General features: G+C 39.9%; 1 protein-coding gene and 1 long non-coding RNA gene across 2 annotated transcripts in view; one reads left to right on the top strand and one right to left on the bottom strand.

Annotated features, from left to right (window-relative positions):
- Nucleotides 1-4,137, top strand: part of LOC113892940 — a 31,184-nt gene extending 27,047 nt beyond the window's left edge. Inside the window, exon 4 of the long non-coding RNA XR_003511177.1 lies at nt 1,394-4,137. This is a non-coding gene — a long non-coding RNA (uncharacterized LOC113892940). The remainder of the gene's footprint in view (nt 1-1,393) is intronic.
- The window catches only part of HMGA2 (high mobility group AT-hook 2), a 149,455-nt gene that overhangs the window by 111,393 nt on the left and 23,637 nt on the right, over nt 1-14,425 (bottom strand). The gene's annotated exons all lie outside the window — the stretch shown is intronic.

Here is a 14,425-nt window from a genome sequence, read left to right as displayed (position 1 = left end):
GATGACAGAGGATGAGATGGTTGGATGGCATCACCAACTCAATGAGCATGAGTTTGAGTAAGCTCTGGGAGTTGGTGATGGACAGGGAAGCCTGGTGTGCTGCAGTCCATGGAGTCGCAAAAAGTTGGACATGACTGAGCAACTGAACTAAACTGCACTAAAGTTAAAAAGGACAGATAATGGAGGCAAGGCAAAGATATAATGGATCCAAGATGACTGCACTGACCAATACAGTAGTCACTAGCCATGTGAAGCTATCTAAACTTCAATTAGTTAAAATGAAATAAAACCAAATATTTAGTTCTTCAAATGCACCAGCTACATTTCAATTGTTCAAGCAGCCACATGTGGCTAGTGACTTCCATATTGGATGGCACAGATACAGAACATTAACAGTTCCATCAACGCAGAATATTCTATTCGGCATTGCTGCTCCAGAAGAACTGGGAGAATCCTAGCACCTTCAACAAAAGTGAAAGAAAGCAAAGGAATAGTCAAAGAGGCAAAGCGGCATCTATGCTTTCTGTAGATGGCAAAAGTTGAGGAGATGGAGAGAGAAGCAGAATGGGGAGATGTAAAGACCTCTGACAAAGTAGGCTCAAGAAAATCTGAGCACAAATGAGTCTACCAACATGAACAATGACTTGTAGGCTACAAGCAAATTTGAAGAAGTGGGACAGGAAATTGCGGGCCAAATAGGACAGGACTTCTTAGCTTGATTCCTATTGCTTTTAGTGCACATCTGTGTCCTGCAATATTTCAAATTCCCCACTGAGTCTGGCCTACATCGGAGGTTTGACAAACACAGAGAGTCACTAACAGGTGAGACAGGTAAAAACGGCCCACAGGCTCACGCCTGCATGATGCTGACCACATTTCTCCATCAGGGCAAGGATGGCAATATTCCAGGATTGTTCAGGTTCTCCCTTTTATAACTTTTAAGAATGTTTCTAGGTTGGCTCTGCTAATAACTGAGATGAAAAACAGTGCCAGATGATTAAGATCAGAAGGAAAAATACAAAAAAAGGCTACTTTTTAAAAAGAGAAAGGAGCATGGAAAGCGGCATTTTGACACTTTGGCTTCATTTTTAAGAGTTTTTTGTGTGTTTTTTGTATTAAAGGGTTTCCCATAGTTGCAATATTTAATATAGATTTTTTAAAAACCCTGCAGTGCTGAAAAACTAAGTTGTGCATTGTTGTCTCATGGATTCACTATGGAAAAGTATAAATATAAGCCTGTCTCTTATACAAATGACAGTAAAAAAAAAAAAAAATCAAAGCAGCACAGCAATTTATTACAGGGCTTAAAATGTTTTCTTTCAGTGTTTCATTCTAAAAGAAAAAGTATTATCACAAAAATGGAAAATGAACTCTTATTTTTTTTTCCTTTCAGCCCATGTGTGAAACCTGAATATTATTCGAGGTTGATAACAGAAACTGATGTTTTCAAATATGTCAGTGGAACACAATACTTTGAAGGCTTGAACCAACGTAGAAATTAATGAGTCAATTTTTTTTTTTTGAGCAGGAAAGGTAGAGAACTGTGTAACTCCAGTTATAAAACATATGGAATACTAAAGGATGATTCAAACAGTCTGACTTACAATTGTATGTATACACAGTCATTTTCTCGAATTAGTACATACCATTGGAAACTGCATCAACCCATAAAAGTAACTCATACGCCTATTATGTTTTTCCATTTTAAGCTTGTAATAGCAGTAACGACCTCAGCAAAAGACATTTCCTCGGAATTAATGGCTGGCTGGGAGGCAGAGCCAAGGGCCACTGGTTCCTCCCAGCTGGTCATTAATCCTCAGGAAATGCCTGCACCTCCATCATTATTGCTAAAGCACCATTATAGAAAATTCTCACAGTTCTAATATATGGAAATTTGAGGCTATTTTGCAAGCCCATGGTATTCATGTTAGTTAATAGGCCACCACTGAGCACAGAGGACGTAATTATCAAAACGACAGAAGGGAAAATGTTGTTCTCCTAGGTCTGTAAGATTATAGGAAATGGGGACTAGCCTTATGGGAAGAAGTCAATTTGAAGCTAAAAGACATTAATTTAAAGAGAGATTTGGAATCACATATATAAAAGTTAATAAAAGACACAGCATAAAAAACAGCATACATTCCCATTACTTGCTTTAAAAAAGACTTTTAAAAAAAATGTACAAATTAAGGTTATATGGACATTTCCTCCAAGATCGATCAAATAGTGCTAGAGAATGAGGTCAGGAAGAATGTTTATGAACACAAATGACTGTATTCAACAAGGGAAGTTCAGGGGAATGCAAACAGTGGAGAGTGCTGACTGCAGGTAGGATTTCTTTCTTTTTAATTTCTACTTAAAAATTGTACACACACCATGAAATATTTTGAGCATACATTCTGTTCTAGATTTATTACCACAAAATAATTTTTGAAAAATTTGTTTTTTGTTTTTATTTTTTTAAATCTTAGCTAGAGGCTTTAGCACATGCAAACAAGCATCTAACAACTGAAGGTAAGACTAAAGTACTACACAAATACAGTGCTAATGTTCTGTGACACAGTTTTCAATTCTTTACAAAAAACTTTTATTGGCTTCCAGGCTAAACTGAAAATTAGGTGTTTTCAGGTCTATTCATTCCCTCCTTTAAATAAACAGGACCCAACAAATGGTTTCAAAGTGGGGAATTAATCCAATAATCACACCCAAAACAGTCTATAAATCTTTTTAATGTATTATTGTAACAAACTACAAATATTGGATATGATGCTTTACACTTAATGAAACTCACTACAGTTCTCATGGTGTGTTACAAAGCCCGCCTAGTTCTAAATATGGTTTGGAAGCTAAGTAGACCTATTATGGATTGAACTGTGATCCCCTTCAAAGATGCTGAAGTTCTAACTCTTTGTGCATCTATGGGGAAACAGGGTCTTTGTATATGTGATCAAGTTAAGCTGGGGTCATTAGGGTGGGCCGTAATCAAAGATGGGGCTCCCCCAGTGGCGCCTTTTCATTTGTAGTGGTAAAGAAACCACCTGCCAATGCAGGAGACCTCAGAGACTTGGGTTCGATCCCTGGGTTGGGAAGATTCCCTGGAGGAGGGTATGGCAACCCACTTCAGTATTCTTGCCCGGAGAATCCCATGGACAGAGGAGTCTGGCGGGCTACAGTCCCTAGGGCTGCAAAGAGTTGGACATGGCTGAAGCAACTTAAACACAACACAATCAAAGATGACTGGTGTTCCTTCAAGAGAAGAGACATGAGAACACACAGGAAGACAACAGAAGGAGAGACTGGAGCGATGCAGCTAGAAGTCAAGAACATCAAGAGTTCCCAGTAGCACCAGAAGCCAAGGAAATGGCATGGAACACAGTGTCTCCTAGAGCCTTCAGATAGAGCATGGCTCTACTTTTTTTGGACGTTTGGTTGCCAGAACCATTAGAGAATAAATCTGTGTTGTGTTAAGGCACCGAGGTTCACGCTCCTTTGTCACGGCAGCCCTAGGAAACGAACACAGGACCTGAAGGAAGAGGTGGTGCCACAGGACTGTCAACACTACAAATGGAAAACCAAGACAAGACTGGTGGGGTGACAGGAAGCTGCTCCCTGCAGTGAAAAAGCAATGGACTAGGAATCAGGAAACCTGGTTCTCGTCCCAGCTAACGAGGTTGTGTGACCCTGAGCTGGACACTTAATTGTTCTCAGCTTTCATACTGTCACCTGCAGAACATGAGAGAATTCAATTATTTAATCTCGAAGTCTAGGGTTACTGACGCGCAGATAAAGCAGCAGACAGACCAACATTTTCATACTTACAAAAATCACTCTTCGGGCATTGCTTTGACAAGGTCTCAGTGACAGACAACAGGACACAGGACCGCTGGCTCTCGTTTGCCACTTCCATGGTCACACCAGCGGTTTCTACCACATTTATTTGGTTCAAGTCAGGTCCAAAGAACTTTGCTATGGAAGTAAGAGTAGCCTGTCCTGATACTCTTTTATAGCACTTTCTTTTTAATACATAGTTTTTCTGCCTGTCCAAGATTTTCAAAATGTCTCCATCTGATTCAAAAGTAAGCCTGTGTTTAGACAAGATGATTGTTACCACCCAAAATAAAGGATGTCACTTGCAAACCATGATTTTTTAATTTCACTTTGCCAATAGGAAAAGTACTCATCCAGAGAAGAAAACAAGCACTTTATATGCTGTGACTTAGTTGGGATTTAGGATCCAATAGGACAGTGGCAATAAATATAGTACATGTGTTCTCTAAATGGTTGCCATAGTGATCAGATTTACAGCTTTTTGCTCATTGGTTTTCATGTCCAAACATCAGCATCATCACCATAAATTCTGGTCATCTAATCAAACACTCAGATTCCAGGAGTGACTAGTGTAACATAACAGACCTTCATCATTCAGAAATTTTCATATTTACAGTTGGAGCTATTTACAAATCCAGTTTTTCTCAGATTGGAGTATAGGATACTTAGCTGGTGAGGCATCCTGTCCATCTGCCTACTGTTTGCATCTCAGTTTAGCTTTGCTCTGTGTGTGTGTGTGTGACAGGTCCAATCTGTTTTAGAATTAGGGAATGTAATGCTATTGTGAGGCTTCTTAGGTGGGCACAGTGGTAAAGAATCTGCCTGCAATGCAAAAGACCCGGGTTCGATCCCTGGGTTGGGAAGATCCCCTGGAGAAGGAAATAGCTACCCACTCCAGTATTCTTGCTTGGAGAATTCCATGGACAGAGGAGCCTGGTGGGCTATCCGTGGGGTCACAAGCAGTTGGACACGACTGAGCACACAAGCGCACACACACATACACACCTTATTGTGGCATTCTCAAGTGTATATATTCCTACAGGTCTCACGATAATGGGATTCTACTATAGTTCATTGTGGAGACTGGGCCAGATAGGCAAAGTGCAATTAACAGGACATCTCCCCCAGTGAATATCTGTGTGAAGCAAGGTTCTGGGGGTGGGTGGGGGGAAGTATTTATCCACAACCTCAGGTCTCTGGAGACATGTTTCAGTATAACTTACTAGGGCAAACAGGTACTCACGTCAGCCTGTTGTTTGTGGCCTGGGGAAAAGCAGGTGTGTTACACTTCTAGGCCAACTCTTTGCTTCCTGGCCTCTGAAATTGGCAGAACTCTTAATACAGTACAAAAGTGTAAGTTACTCCAGGCAAGTAGTTAGCTGTGTGCCAAGCCCACCTATGATTCTGTCTGGGCCAGCCAGCCCTTTCTAATGAGGGAATGTGAAAGAGTAACTACACAGCCACAGACAGGAGCCACGGGCCAGATTTCCACTCTCCACCTCCCTACAGTCACACAGAGTTCCTGTGTGTTTAGGAGAGAAGACACATCTCCATGTCTGTCATCACCGGATGTGCTGAAAACTCTCAAGCAACTGACAGTCTTCAGAAAGAATACCTCTGGTGGTGGATACAGGAATCCGCACAGGTGGTAAAACTGTACAAAGCTGAAAACACACACATACACACACAACTGTGTTCACACAGAGCTGGAGGAATCTGGGGGGAATGTACTCATACAATATCCTAGCTGGGACATTGTACTACAGTTTCACAAAATGCCACTGTTGAGGGGGAAATGCGACAACCTGAGAAAGGAATTTTTCTGTATAATTTCTTGTAACTGCATGTGAATCTGAAATTAAAAAGTTAAAAAGAAAAATAAGAATATATTTTCTAAAATTTAAGGTTAAGGAGGAAAAAAAGAAGAAAAGGGGTCTAATTTTTCTACCCAGAGAAAGAGCAAGAAAGAAATTTTTTATTTTAAAAATATCTGTAAATGTGTAAAGCTGTCAAAAGCTTCCTTTCCAGTTTGATATTTTCCCTATTTAGAAATTTGGAAGCAAATGAGGGGGGCCTTCCTTCTGATCTTTTTTTGGGGGGCACAGAGTGAGGTCAGTAAAATGTAGAACACCAAGAGTCTCAAAACATGTACCCCCATCAGCTATTTTTCATTCTGAATGCTTTCAAATGTCACAATATTATACATAGTTTATCAATTTTGCATTAAGCTAAAACTCATTAATCCCGTAAGAGGTCTTTTTATGATTCATGAGAAGCCGTGCTGTAAACCAGTGCAGCCATCTTCTTAGACTTACATTCCCTCACGACTGCCTCAGCTTTCTCCATGGATTTTAACTGGGGAGTCAGATGCTATGGTGGTGTTCTCAAATTTGGATATTCCTATTTGAGAACCAGGGAGAGACAGGAAAAGTAGCTAAATTTATTGAGCGCTCACGATGTGCCAAGCACTGTGTATTGAGCTGCCGAGACCAGGAAGGGTGGGACCTGTGTGTGGTGAGGGTACAGGCTCATGCCCCAGACATGACATCACACCACCACTCTGCCCACTCAGAATCTCTGACTTTGGAGGCCAGAAACGATTACATGATTCAATGGCTAAGGTCACAGACAGCCATGGGAGAAAGGACTCCAGGAAGGCAGCATGTACAAATCCGAAAAGGACAGCTGGATCACTGTGGCTAGTTTTCTTAGACTCTCGAGTCATTTAAGTAATCAACAGGGATATTTAACCAAATTCCACTCTCTAGTACCCAAACTTAAGCACATTCCGTTCCGTAATTAAACCTGACACCAAATTGAATTGAGGTAACAAAACAAAAAGATGAATCCAAATACAAATATGGGGAAAAGCTTTTGATTAACTACAAACTCTTAACTGTATATTCGATAGATTTAAACAATGAAACCAACAAAACATGTAAATATTTACTTAAATGTGGCTATCTCCTCTACTGCCCAGGTTCCCTCTAACTTCCAAGGTCACTTAGATTCTGAGCAGTCCCAGAAGTCCTAAAGTTCTCTTCTTACTCAGATGTGTTTGACCACACTGTTCTTCCATTCGGAGCTTCGAAGTGGCTATCTTAAGTCTCAGAATCCTCTCCATAATTGTCCATCGCTGCAGAGATCTCTGCTGCTCATTTCCCCCCTCCTGGGTCATGTCATCTCTTTATTACACCTGGCCCTGTCTTTATGCACCTAACTCTGCTTATTAATTCAGCCTCTCTGTACACAAACTCAAGCCCTGTAATGTTGGAACTGTTTTAATATGTGTCTGTCATACATCTTTGAAAGTTGTCAGTTTTAGCCTTCCAACCCTAAGAGCTGATGAAAGTGGAAACAGAAAAAGAGTAAATGTCCTGTAATTGCTCTGCAGGATAAGGGTGAGGCTGAGTTCAGAGACCTATGTTTTAAAAGTTACATAAGTAACAAGACCAATTTCTTTCACCCTATTGTAAAGTATTAAATTTCTTACTTGCTGATTACACTTACGGCTATCATTTTATGATTGTGTGGTGCTTGGTGACTCATAAATGACTTTTTTAATCCTCACTCCAATCCAGTGAGGAAGGTAGAGAAGATAGAATTATCATCCCCATCTTACATATGGGCAAATGGACTCAAGGATGTTAAGTGACTTGTCCAAGGTCATACAGCTAGAAATTCATTAAGTTGGAAAAGAAGTCTGAGAGGCTTTTCATTGCAGACCTTGCTCTACTACCATACCATCTGAAGTCTTGTTTAGAACCATGGTTGTGTGTGTGCATGCTTAGTCATGTCTGCCCATGTCTATCTCTTTGTGACCCCAAGGTCTACAGCCTGCCAGGCTTCTCTGTCCATGGAATTTTTCAGGCAAGAAATACTGGAGGGGGTTGCCATTACCTCCTCCAGAGCATCTTCCCAACAAGGCATCAAAGCCCCCACTCCTGTGTCTCTTGCATTGGCAGGCAGATTCTTTACCACCAAGCCACCTGATCACCAGAACCATGATCAATGGGTTGGAAAAAAGAACACTGTCAGAAAGACCCGGGAATGTTATTACACAAAATGAAAAAGCTGACAATAAAATTTTACAGATTTTAACAATAACAATACAAGATACCACATTTTGAGGCTTTACCAGGAATCGGACATGTTAGCTAAAACTGCAAGAGAAGGATGATCAGCCTCACTTTACAAAAGAAGAAATTCAGGATCAGAGAGGTAACAACGGCCTAAGGTTAGTAAGAGATAAGACCCAGACTCAAACCCAAATCTGTTAGGACCCAACGTGTGCACACTTTCTGCTACTCCAAGTAGGAAGGTTTATTTTGAAAAAGGACATACCAGATGTTCTCTATCACCATTAGGAACAAGACAAGAGGAAATGAACTGAAAACCGTATAAGGAGAAATTTAGGTTGAACGTCTTAAGACCTTCCTGTCACAGGCGGAGTGATTAAACTTGCACGCCATTACCAAGGGTCCTCAAGAAATCTCCTTTCTAGATGGCTTTTTCACATACGTAAGTTCTCCCAAAGAGACTTTCATGACTGTAAGGAAATCAGTCTAAACATTTTCTCAAAAAATTCATGAGAAGATAAAACCATAAAATAGGACACCTAAACTTTCACGCAGATTCAAAAAGCTGTGTTTGCCTTATGGATATAAAACGTCAGCTTCTCACATGGGGGTCTAAAATCTTATCATAACATATTACTTAAAACAATAGCAAATAGTGCTGAATACACACCATATTTTAATAATCTCAGGCAGAAAATTCTTTATTCATTAAAAAAAAAATTGTCAGTCACAAGGGAATTCTTCATACTGTGACCATGTATGGCCAAGTTCTCTCACACTATACAATCTATATATTAATATGATGTATGCAATTAATAGGAAACCATGTGTTGCCAAAGAGTATGATATGAATGAGTTCTCTGTGAATACTAAGGAATCCTTGAGAAGTTTTGACAATGCAAGTAAGGTAACAGATATTTTGTTTCTATAATTTCTAAAAAGGGTCCCAATTGATCAACACTGAGATTAGGGATTTAACAGCAAAGCAGACTGGTTATGCATTAGACAAAGTTGCCATTTTTCTGCTTATAATATTATAGAGTTCAAACAATTCTGTGTAGCTCATCAGCTGCCTGAATATCATGCAAACAATACACAAAATCCTAAGCCTGGCTGATTCATTGGTCAATTTTAATGCCTACAAAAGAAGTAGATTACCACTGGAGGAAGAGCATGACCAAATAAAAATACAGACTCAATAAATCATTGTTTTGGTTTGATAGCCTGGAAATGAGCACTCTAAATGGCAAATCCAAATGGAAAGTCAGTAAACTCTATACCACTTCTCTGAAAAGAATTATAGGGATGTGAATTAGGGTAGGGAATGAGTTCATTTTCATCCAATCCATATGGACAATATATGGTCCAAAGATAAGAAAGGAGATGGAAGGATGTAAAAATTAAACATAACCTACTCCTAGAAGAGAAACGGAAAGTTGAGTAAGAGCGCAGGAGAATGAAATGTTATGGGATTTCATAAGTGGTACGAAAAGTCCAGTGGTATGAGAAGCACTACTCACCAAATGCCAGTCTCTCAAGAGAATGGGGGGGCCACAGAGATGGTCATTTGTACTTGCAGTTCCACCCCAGATCTACCAACTGAGAGTGAGCCAGGTCTGCAAATTATGCTTCATCAAAAGGCATTAGGGAATTTGTGTGTGTGTGCTCAGCCGTGTCTGATTCTTTGCAACCCTGCAGACTGTAGCTCACCAGGCTCCTCTTTCCATGGGATTTCCTAGGCAAGATAGTGGAGTGGGTTACCATTTTCTACTCCAGGGTATCTTCCCGACCCAGGGATGGAACCTAAGTTTCTTCTGTCCCCTGTATTGGTGGGTGGATTCTTTACTACTATGCCACCTGGGAAGTCCATTAGGGAATTTAAAGACCATTAAAGTTGGGCCATCTGAGAGGACAATGGCAGGAAAGAAAATGTATTTTCTTACTGAGATTCTGTAATGAAGAAATTAGATTCTGGGATCAACTTCAGACACACACTGGGGGATATACGTCTTCTCTGATGGCAGAATCATTTGAAACAGAGAATGATAAAAGACTGCAAAACAAATGGTATTTGATATAGAATAGTATCAGCTATAATCTTTACAATTCCCTGCTCCTCCATACCTCCCTGGGTGTTGGTGCTTCCTGCAATAGGGTGCTCCCTCAAGACTGAAAATATTTGGATTGTCTAGAAACTTGGCCGACCTGCACTTCCTTTATTGGTAATGTTAATGCTTAAACTTCTAAGTTATGTGATATTGCTACCTATGTTATTCCAACTGTGAAGTCCTTATGCCCACGGTGATGTAAACCTAGGGCATTAGATTTCCCCCCAGTGAATCCCTAGCTATAAACCCCACTGCTATATGTGTCACTTTAAGTGCTTCAAAACAGCCTTAAAAGAATTCAAAGAAACAGTTATCAACTGATTCTCCTCATCTTTATTTGCAGGTTAGTACTAAAAATCAGGAGGGAAGGAAATGGGAGACAGACAATGAAAATGAGTTCATGTAGAAAAAAAATCCGAAACTATCTTTGAAAATTATCTTGTGACGTTTTGCCAATAAAGCTCTTTTCTGTTTTTCTGATGATCCAAAGCTGTGACAAAAAATTCTTTTAAGGTAGAGTGCCAGAGTCTATTTTGGAAAGCAGAATGCTATTTCCAGGGGTGAGCGAATGGAAACATTAATATAGAGCAAGGCGTTCAAAGTCTGCATTGGGCCTGGCTGATAGTGGCTCACAGCGTACTTCTTAAGTGGAAAGGCATAGGCTGGAATTCAAAATCATGATAAACACTGCTTTGATGCCTACAGGTTGTACTTTTAACCCTTGTGTGGGCTCTCCAAAAATACAAATCCTCTGATTAAAGAAGGAACTCAATTCAGATCCACACTTATTACTGGAAACAAAAACTGAAAGGCCATGCTTTATGCACACTAATGAAATACTATCATTCTGTTCACCAGACATTTATTCAGTCTTGCTATGGACCTGAAACTATACTAACATCTATGCTTATGATCTATTGAGTGCTTGTCTCTTGACGAATACAAATTTTTGAAGGCTTCTCATTTAATTCTTACGAAACAATCCTAAGGGATGAGAACTATTATTAACCTCTGTTTTGCACCCAGGGAGACTGGGCTGGTGACAATGAGCAACTTGCCTTGATAAGCTGATAAGGGAACCAGGCAGTCTGAGCTCTTAATCACTTTGCTGAATTCCTTCCTATGTCCTAGGTGCTGAGGGTAAAAAGATAACTACAATGTGCTCGCTACCCTCCCAGAGCTAATTTTTAAATACAAATGGTAGCACGATTCTGAAACATTAAAATATATAATCAAGTCTTTTACCACCTAGTGATCTTTAAATTATTTGATAAATATAAATTAAATTCTTTTTGCAAGAACAAAGAGAGAAAACTAGATGAATGTATGCTAGAATGGCAGCTCAAGAGGATTACTCTGGTCTTTCTGTTTCCCTTTCTCATTTTCTTTTTGGAGCCTGTATCTGACTATTTAATACCTATCTTTTTATTGTTGTTGTTTAGTTTGTAAGTCGTGTCTGACTTTTTTGCGACCCCATGGACTGAAGCCTGCCAGGCTCCTCTGTCCATGGGATTTCCCAGGCAAGAATACTGAAGTGGGCTGTCATTTTCTTTTCCAGGGAATCCTCCCAACCCACAGACTGAACCCGAGTCTCCTTGCAATAGCACGTGAATTCTTTACCACTGAGCCACCAGGGAAGCCCACCTAATTATTTTAAGTCTAACTTAACTACATATAGGCTTCTCAGCTATTAGCTTCTCAGCTAATCCCACTCCAGTATTCTTTTCTGGAAAATCCCATGGACAGAGGAGCCTGGAGACTACAGTCCAAGGGGTCGTAAAGAGTCAGACATGACTGAGCACACATGTAACTAAATATAATTGAACTATTTTAATAAATCATACATCTGACATTAGCCTGGATATGTGCTGTGGTGATAATGAGAATATAACTCTGAGCCCACCAGTACAACTAATTCACAAATTATATATATATATATATATATATAGTTAAATTCAAAGCAACATAATCACTTCTATGGAAGGTCTCTTTAATTTGAAAGAGCTCAAAATATTTGAAACCTGGGCTTTCATTTACCCGCACGACATCTGAAGCACAGAGCAGTGATCTAATGAGCTGGCATCAGGTTTCCTATTTGGTTGCGAGCACCCCAAAGGCAGCCTCCACCGATTTTGTTAGCCTCTACATTCCCAGGACCTAGCACAAGCCCTGATCCATAATATTGCCAGAAGACTTTGTTAGACAAACGGAAAGTCATAAAGTCAACAGGTCTCAGAACTGAAGCCCTAGAGTTTAAATGGTCAAGCCAAGAAAGACAAAAGCAAACAAACAAGTGAACCAAAGTGTTTAAGTTTCTTCTCTATTCACACTGTTTGTCTTACATGCTGAGCCTTCTGCACAATATTATGTTCAAAGAGACACTCGAAGTGCATTTTTTGGCTTAATACAGTGAAACCACAGCACAATGTGACGACATGGCTTCCCCTGGTCATAGAGGTAGGGTGAGCTCTATGATCTTCTAACACCCCAACAGGGTGCCTGCTGCTTCATAAGGCAGTCTCCATTTGCCAGAATTTAAACAACTGTCATTTCCCAACCTGCCTCTAATCCAAGACTGCACTCAGCAGGTGGTGCTAGTGGTAAAGAACCTGCCTGCCAATGCAAGAGACGTAACAGACACAGGTTCGATTCCTGAGTCGGGAAGATCCCCTGGAGAAGGAAATGGCAACCCGCTCCAGTATTCTTGTCTGAGAAACCCCATGGAGAGAGGAGCCTGGCGGGATTCAGTCCATACGGTCGCAAAATCCAAGAGTAGACAGTGCAATTCCTCTGTCTTTGAACAGGGACAAAGCCTTGCTAAACCAAGCCTGATCTGCAGCCACTCATCAGTACTAAGGAAAAACAAAAAAAGAGACTTCACTTCCAACAGCATTCTGAAAAAGATATTTTACTTCGAAAATTATAAGAACGAAAATTACAAAGTTTTATAAATGTATTATAAGAATGAATAATGAATAAAAAATAAATTTCAATGTCATAGCTGCACTGAATTTACCCCTGAGGACAGGGTTTGGGGGTGGCTTGGATGTATCAAATCGACAGGTAATCTGAAAACCCTATGTCTGTCATTACTCCCAGCCTCCTTCCCTCCAAGCCTTTTACCAGAGTTGAACCCTGTTCCCAGGCCTGCCCTGCATCTGGTGGAGGCGCTAATGAGCAGTGAAATGGCCAAAGGGCAGGCAGCAGAGGGGAGCAGGAAAAAACACCCCAAAAAAGGGAACAGGAGGCTGAACCTTCTACAAAATCAACAATCAGTCCCTGGATAATAGTGCTGGTAGTAGTAATAAAGGTTTTTATATTTTGCAACTCAAAATGCTTGACAGTCATTAATTATGGATAGACCATTCCTAGTTAAATGGGAGAAAAAGGATTGAGTACATTGAGCAACCTGCCCAAAGGTACATAGCTCATGAAAACCATCTTTACCTATGTCCAGAAAAGAAACAGTAGGTTTGATTAAATACCACTAGACTGACATTTTGCCAAAAATAGTGAAATATTTGTGTCAAGTATGGAAGAGTTTAGAATCAAGAACTCCTTGGTTAAAAAAAAAAAAAAACCAACCCTGAAAAACAGATTCCACTCTTTAACAGAGAACAAAAACATTCTCTTGACATATGGAGTAATATTTTTACCTATATCTTACCTTGTTGAAAATATATATATGGCATGTTAGTGTCATTTATACATGACAGGAGGGTTTCCAGTGTTTTAGAAATATTTACTGCCATCCATAAAAACTCAGATTTGGGGAAACATAAGTAAATAAGTGTATGATAGTAGAGATAAAGTCTTTAATACATTTACTGTCATATAAAATGATCACTGAATTTCATAGCACCTGCCATTTAATTAGAGTGAAACTGAGATAACTACCTTGGCCAAGATTTCACTGATCTGATTATTTGGGTGGAGAAATGGGACATTTATTTTAACTGCCTCCTGTCTATAATCTGCCACTCAGCCACAAGTGGATAACATATTCTTCCTGGATCATAGTTTAATAAAACCGCATGACCGCTGTGGTAGAATCATTTGAGCAGTGGACCCAAAGGTCAATGTCTGAATAATCCTGAATGGTCAGCGGCTGGTAGAAGCCAGTCATGCCAAAATGAACTGGATGACCAAGAAGAGCTAGTTATCAATCTCTTTGTTAAAAATATCATTAACTGAAAAATTAAGAACAGGACTTCAGTACTGAAACAAGCAAAAAAGAGACTGGATCAGAATACTAATGATCAAATTCAATTCTTCCATTCTGAGCATGATTTATTTATTAGTGTTTTCATTATTTCTGGAGAAGGAAATGGCAATCCACTCCAGTACCATTGCCTGGAAAATCCCATGGACAGAAGAGCCTGGTAGGCTACCGTCCATGGGGTCGCAAAG

The sequence above is a fragment of the Bos indicus x Bos taurus genome, chromosome 5 (assembly GCF_003369695.1).
Source record: "Bos indicus x Bos taurus breed Angus x Brahman F1 hybrid chromosome 5, Bos_hybrid_MaternalHap_v2.0, whole genome shotgun sequence".
Classification (NCBI taxonomy): domain Eukaryota; kingdom Metazoa; phylum Chordata; class Mammalia; order Artiodactyla; family Bovidae; genus Bos; species Bos indicus x Bos taurus.
Note: the sequence above shows the minus strand (reverse complement) of the source record. Positions and strands in the feature narration are given on the sequence as shown.